This window comes from Rutidosis leptorrhynchoides, chromosome 2 (assembly GCF_046630445.1).
Source record: "Rutidosis leptorrhynchoides isolate AG116_Rl617_1_P2 chromosome 2, CSIRO_AGI_Rlap_v1, whole genome shotgun sequence".
Lineage (NCBI taxonomy): Eukaryota > Viridiplantae > Streptophyta > Magnoliopsida > Asterales > Asteraceae > Rutidosis > Rutidosis leptorrhynchoides.
Genome location: NC_092334.1, coordinates 36,337,464 through 36,345,089, shown reverse-complemented (window position 1 = coordinate 36,345,089; position 7,626 = coordinate 36,337,464).

Below are 7,626 nucleotides of genomic sequence, written 5' to 3'. Positions count from 1 at the left end.
TTTCTGATGAAATCTTTAGCGAATACCTTGCTTCTGACTCCAAACTCTTGCGGACAAATTTTCTTCACCATCCTTCGATATTAGAAATTCCAAGATATCATCGTATCTTTCATTATAAATATCCTCCATATTTATGAAGATATTTTTATAACTATTCTTATCTGAAATCATTAATCTCTTCGTGCTATCAGTGTTACATCATATAGAAACTGTTAGTTTCTATATTCTGTAAACTTTGGAGCTTAAAATATGAATGTTATTGAAGTAATGTTGGGAACTGATGCATGAGTTAGTATAATATAATGACACTTGATCAACGTGATTATATTACGGTAAGTCATGCTGAGTTTCTAATGAAACATGATGATTCACAGTACCATCATCATGTGCCATGTTACACGACTCTTACATTCTATCTAATCTCCAAACATATCAAGAATATATCTTCTTGATAGTTCTATCTTTTTCCTTGAATCCTGGTAATTTAACCAACCAAGATCGTGCTATAACAATCTCTCTCTTAGAACATTAACTATGTTCATTTCAAAATCCATAGCTACGAATTCTTGACCATTATCCGCTTGACTTAAGGTCAGGAAGAGAAAACGAAATCATGAAACTCCGAAATATAATGGAGAATATAAAGTCCGATAACAAACCCAAAATTACAAACCGTGTATATCAATGCGTATAGTAATATAAAGACACGGGAGAATGAAAAACACTATAACCCCAAGGTAATAGTAGAAGAAAATAACCTCCTCTGGTGGCAGATGAAAAAGAAGAATGAAGGATACGATAGCCAAGAAAATATCAAGAATCAGAACTGGATTAAGCATTTTCACAATCTTTTGAATTTGAGAATTAAGTATAGGAAAGGTAAAAGTGACAAGCCGGAAGAAGTTAATTTATAGTGAAATATTTGATAGAGAAATCAAGACAGATCTTCGCATTTAATTAGAGAGATCCTAATTTCCTTATTCGCCGAAGAATCAAATCTTTTAGAATTGGAAGATTTTCTTTAAATCCCTTGAATTTCGGGATTCAACCAAGATAATGTCAAAAGTTAAGATAAAACTTTAGTTCTCATTTCATTCCTTTTAGGATAGCTTCACTCGTACTCTTCAATTAATCGAATCGTTTTATCTATATTACTCAATAGTGATAAACTCTATATACCAACTCATATTCATCATAAAAACATTTTTATGATTAGCCATGATGACCACGATCAAATTTCGGGACGAAATTTCTTTAACGGGTAGGTACTGTGACGACTCGGAAATTTCCGAATAAATTTAAACTTTATCTTTATATCATTAGATAAATATTTCAAACATATATATTACGTACAAATTTATAATTCTAAATATATATATATATATATATATATATATATATATATATATATATATATATATATATATATATATATATATATATATATATATATATATATATTAACTTAGTCATAAAATGTCCTAACTTAAAATAATATATTTTGACAAACAACGAGCCACTGATTTATAGAAGTAAATGACCAAAACGCTCAAATGAATAAAGTTACATTTTGATTGGGATTGTTTTTATTATTTAAATCTATTATTTTTATAAGGGTACGAGTCACTAAACGTAAAAGGCTAGTTTTCTAAACGTACGAAAGTGCGCTCGAAAAACCCAGAGTGGTACATGGGTCGTGAGACCACGTCCGTGTCATTTTTGTAAGAATTATATTTTTACCATGAGCGTAAATATAATATAATATTTAATTAATTCTAAAGATTAAATATAATATATATTAAATAATATATATATATATATATATATATATATATATATATATATATATATATATATATATATTACGTATCATATATCATATATATAAGGAAAGGGGTGTCGGCAGGAAAAATTTAAGGTTCATGAGCTGTAATGAGTCCCTATGCGATTGCATGGGGAATGAACTAACAAGTCATGCGATTGCATGACTAACTTGGCCAACCACTTTCTATAAAGCTCGATCAACTGGTTTCGAATTTACACACACACATACTCATAATCTCCTCTGCATCATTATTATTATTATTATTATTTATATTATTATTATTATTATTAACCATATGATTATTATTAGTAGTATTAGGAATAAATATTATTAGTATTATACATAAAATACTACGACGAGATTTCGCTCGCGTGATTTCAAAATAAGTTTTTGAGTAGGATAGAACTAAGGAAATTACGGGTTATAGCTATGGAGGTGATGGGTAATGTTCGTGGGTATTGTTTGCAAATCAAACCTAATGTTTATCACCTTTGTTACGTGTACGTACTTTCCTGCAATATTGAATCACAATATTGATACGTGAACATTCATATCTTATCTTTTATATATTAATTGTGTATCCATGTCTAGTGCTCGAGTATATATATTTATGCATGCTTGTATGCTAAATTTCGTCGTTAAACAGTTTATAATGAATCACGAATTAAATACATATATTACTGGTAAAAGGTATATGATATACATGTTTTTGGAAAGCTGGCGAAAAATCAATAACTTTTCATTTAGAAATCGAGTAATTTCGATGAACGAATTAAAAGATATGGTCAACTGAATTATGATTAACATTAATTGGAATTGCTTTTGAATCTGCAATTAATATTTAAACAACTTGTTTGTAAGATTGATAAATTGGATTTTTTCGAATATTACCAACCGAGTAAATGAATCCTTATATAAGGCACGTCTCGTTTTGTTGAACTATAGTCAAAATTGACTTTTTGAAACGACTTTGGATAACTTTTGTATGTCGATCTCGAGCATTAGGATTGTGATACACTATGACCTGACCTAGCTTGATGGACATTTATTGACCAACATATGTTCTCTAGGTTGAGATCTACGGTTATTTGGTAATCCGAGTTTCGATTACATTTTGGTGAACGACTTTATATGCTGCTAAGGTGAGTTTCATTTGCTCCCTTTTTAAATGCTTTTGCAATATATATTTTTGGGCTGAGAATACATGCACTTTATTTTAAACAATGGACACAAGTACATACTAAATTCTATACTGAGTTTGAACCGAAAATCCCTTAGCTTTGGTAACTAGTAACTGCCGGTTATAAGAACTGGTGGGCGCGAGTAGTAGTATATGGATCCATAGGGCTTGACATCCCCGTCTGTTCCAGGTATAGAAACCCTAGCCTGAACTATAAAACAGACGTATGCTATTTAAGTTTAGTACACGTTGGTTTGCATGTATTGTACATGTTGGTTGCATGTATGTTAAAATGGGGGTACTTATTATAACGTTAAAGTTTAGCTACCAGGGTGCTCAATCTTGTAGAATATTTTGATAAACGTTTCGGATGAAACAACTGAAATCTTATGATCCACCTTTATATACAGATTATACGATACAATAAAACTATGAACTCACCAACCTTTGTGTTGACACTTGTTAGCATGTTTATTCTCAGGTTTCCTAGAAGTCTTCCGCTGTTTGATTATATGTTAGACAAGCTATGTGCATGGAGTCTTACATGACATATTTTTCAAGAAAACGTTGCATTCACCAAATCATCACCATGTATCTTATTTTGACTGCATCGTCAACGGAAGTACTATTGTAAACTATTATTTACGGTGATTGTCTATATGTAGAAATCATCAGCTGTCGAAAATCTTTGATTTAAATATTCATTTATGGTGTGTCTTTTTAAAAGAATGCAATGTTTACAAAACGTATCATATAGAGGTCAAATACCTCGCAATGAAATCGATGAATGACGTGTTCGTCCATATGGATTTGGAGCGATAGTCACAAGAAATTACCGATTTTCTTGAGTAACTTCTTGGTAGCATCCTTCTCAACATGATTTTAGCAAAAAAATTGATGTTTAACGGTGAAAAATCGCGAATTTGAGAATGATTTTGTGGGTTTTTTCGCAGAAAAATAAAATGGGATGGGGTGTGTGGAAACTGGTCTGTCGACCAGTTTATCTGGTCTGGGATTCCAGACCTCCGCGAGTGCGGATGTGGAACCCACAAAGTACCGCGAGTGCTGAATTTTCCCTTTTTTTATTTTTATTTTTATAAAACCTTTATTAATAAAACAATTACTTGATTAATTTAAAATTTTGTTTTCCTTTTTATTTAGGACGAGGTTGTTTCGGTACGTTGACCTAGTCCGTCCCTCGACAAAATTTTTAAAAATTCGTCATTTTAAAGCGTTGTTTTAAAAGCAAAGATTTTTGGATTTTTTTTAATGTTTTTGGCATACTTTAAATCAATAAGATTAAAAATAATAATAATAAAATTTCTCGTCCCTCCCTTGGGTAAAGCAATTTCGGTTCAACGACCTAGTTTTCAACTCACGATGAATTTTAAATATCAAATTTTTAACTTAACGAAATAAAGTAAATTTTTGTTTTTAAATTCACACCAAACTTAAATTAAAAATGCATAAAATTAAAAATTCATATTATTAATATTTTTATACATACAAACTTATTAAAAATATTAATTTTTCAAATATTTACAAACTTAAATATATTGATTTTAAAAAGTTTACAATAATAATTTAATATTAATTTTAAAAACAAAGTAAAAATAAAATTAAAAATCTTTTTGGTCTTTTATCCCACTTTAATCAATCAAATACTGTCAAAAATATACGCCCCTCTTTTCGGTAAAGTAATTTCGGCTATATTACCTAGTTTTACTCCTGACGAATTTCTGAAATATTTTGGGTTGATTGATTAAAGATATTTATACCTTAAGAATAAACGGTAAATTTCGCAGTGATATAATAAATTTTTGTATGATATCAATAAGTTCAGTTACGCATACCTAATTTTATTGAATACCAATTTAATACTTTATAGCGAACGATTTAGCGTTTATTATCAAAAGGTTAAAAGCAAAAAAAAAAAAAAAAACTGTACATACTTACCTGTGAGAAAGAATTCTCAGAGACCTGCTTTAGCCGACTCATAGGAGAGTCGTGTGATTTGATTTTCCATGGCTACGTATGCATAACCTCGAATCTTCAATATCTTTTCTTCTAAACATATGAATGGTCCTTCTCTGCATAGAGTAACAAATTCGGTATTTGAATATGTTTGATTATTTGAACATTTACCTTCGTGTGACCATTTTCCGCATTTATAACATCTTTCAAGGTGTCATGCTCTTCTTTTTATTGCGGATTTTGATTTTCCTTTACCAAAATGTATCTTATGATGATCTTTTCTGAGTTCTTTTCTTACTCCGTCCATTTTGCCTCTTATGAATGATACCAGTTCACTCGGAAGTGTGTCATTATTACGTTTAGTAATCATAGCGTGTAGCATTAGACCATGGTTCAGATCAAAGGAATTCTTCATCTCGTAAAACCTAAAAAAAATAAAAATTCAGAATGGGGGGAGAAGACTAGTTCTTTAGGGTCTGCTAGGGAAAGACCATTCGGATTCCATTCTCGGAAACTACACGAAAATAGAATATCTAATTCTAACAGAAATACATATTACCCTAAAAAGATTCGAACCTTCCCACACTTAATTAGTTGTGGTGTCGAAATTGTGATTAACTTCGTTGTCAACTTCCATCGGACTATCTATGTGATGTTTAACTCTGTGATCATTAACCTTAAATTCAATCCCATTTGAATTTATTAACTCTACTGTTCCATATGGGAAAACTCTTTTGACTATGAATGGTCCAGACCATCTTGATTTCAATTTTTCAGGAAATAGCTTGAATCGTGAATTGAAAAGAAGAACTCTGTCTCCTTCTTTAAATTCTTTTGAACTTCTGATTCTTTTATCATGCCATTTCTTCGTTCTTTCCTTATAGATTAACGAATTTTCATATGCTTCATGTCTTAATTCTTCTAATTCGTTTAGTTGACTTAACCGTAGACGTCCATCTTCATGTAAATCAAGATTACATGTCTTCAAAGCCCAAAATGCTTTATGTTCAATTTCTACTGGAAGATGACATGCTTTTCCGTAAACAAGTCTAAAAGGTGTGGTTCCAATTGGAGTTTTGTAGGCTGTTCTAAAAGCCCAGAGTGCATCCTCCAATTTCATGGACCATTCCTTCGGATTTGATCCTACAGTTTTCTCTGGAATACGTTTTAAAGCTCGGATGGTACTTTTAACTTGTCCACTTGTTTGTGGATGATAAGCGGTTGAGATTTTATGAGTTACTCCATATCTTCTAAGAACTTTCTCCAGTTGATTATTACAAAAATGAGTACCCCGGTCACTTATTAAAGCTTTCGGTGTTCCAAACCTAGCAAAAAGACGTTTTAAAAAGTTGACTACAACTCGTGCATCGTTAGTCGGGAGAGCTTGTGCTTCTGCCCATTTAGATACATAATCAATGGCAACGAGAATGTAGAAATTATTATGAGATTTTGGAAATGGACCCATAAAGTCAATACCTCAAATGTCAAATACTTCACATACTTGAATGACATTTTGTGGCATTTCATCACGTTGACTTATTTTTCCGGCCCTTTGACATGCATCACAGGATTTGCAATGAAGGTGTGCTTCTTTAAAAATTGTAGGCCAATAGAATCCAACATCGTAAACTTTTCTTGCTGTGAGTTGAGGCCCATAATGCCCTCCTGTTGGTCCTGTGTGACAATGGTTTAAGATTTGACTAGCTTCATCTCCAAATACACATCGGCGTATTATTCCATCGGGACAACTTTTAAACAAATGTGGATCTTCCCAGAAATAGTGTTTTATATCACTAAAGAATTTCTTTCGTTTTTGGTACGACAACCCTTTTTCAAGGAATCCACATACTAAGTAGTTTGCATAGTCTGCAAACCATAAAATTTCATTATAATCTATCTTCAATAGATATTCATCAGGAAAGTTGTCTTGTATGGCCGATTCATTTAGAACTTCTAATTCAGGATTTTCAAGACGAGAAAGATGATCAGCGGCGAGATTTTCTGCTCCCTTTTTATCTCAGATTTCAATATCGAATTCTTGTAAGAGTAAGATCCAATGGATTAATTGTGGTTTGGCATCTTGTTTCGAAAATAGGTATCTAAGAGCAGAATGGTCGGTATAGACAACCGTTTTTGCTAGAACGAGATATGAACGAAATTTGTCAAAAGCAAAGACAATAGCAAGGAGTTCTTTTTCAGTAGTTGTATAATTCGTTTGTGCTCCTTGTAACGTCTTACTAGCATAATAAATAGGTTGAAATCGTTTTTCAATCCTTTGTCCTAAAACGGCTCCCATTGCAAAATCACTTGCATCGCACATTAGTTCAAATGGTAGATTCCAATTCGGAGTTATCATGATCGGTGCATTATTGAGTTTTTCTTTAAGAATATTAAAAGATTTGATGCATTCATCTGAAAAGATAAATGGAGTATATTTTTCAAGGAGTTTGTTCATAGGAGTGGCAATTTTAGAAAAATCTTTTATGAAACGTCGGTAAAAACCGGCATGCCCTAGAAAACTCCTAACTCCTCTAACATTGGTGAGATGTGGAAGTTTAGCAATTACATCTACTTTAGCTCTATCCACTTCAATTCCTTCCTTTGAGATTTTATGACCAAGAATGATGCCTTCTTTAACCATGAAATG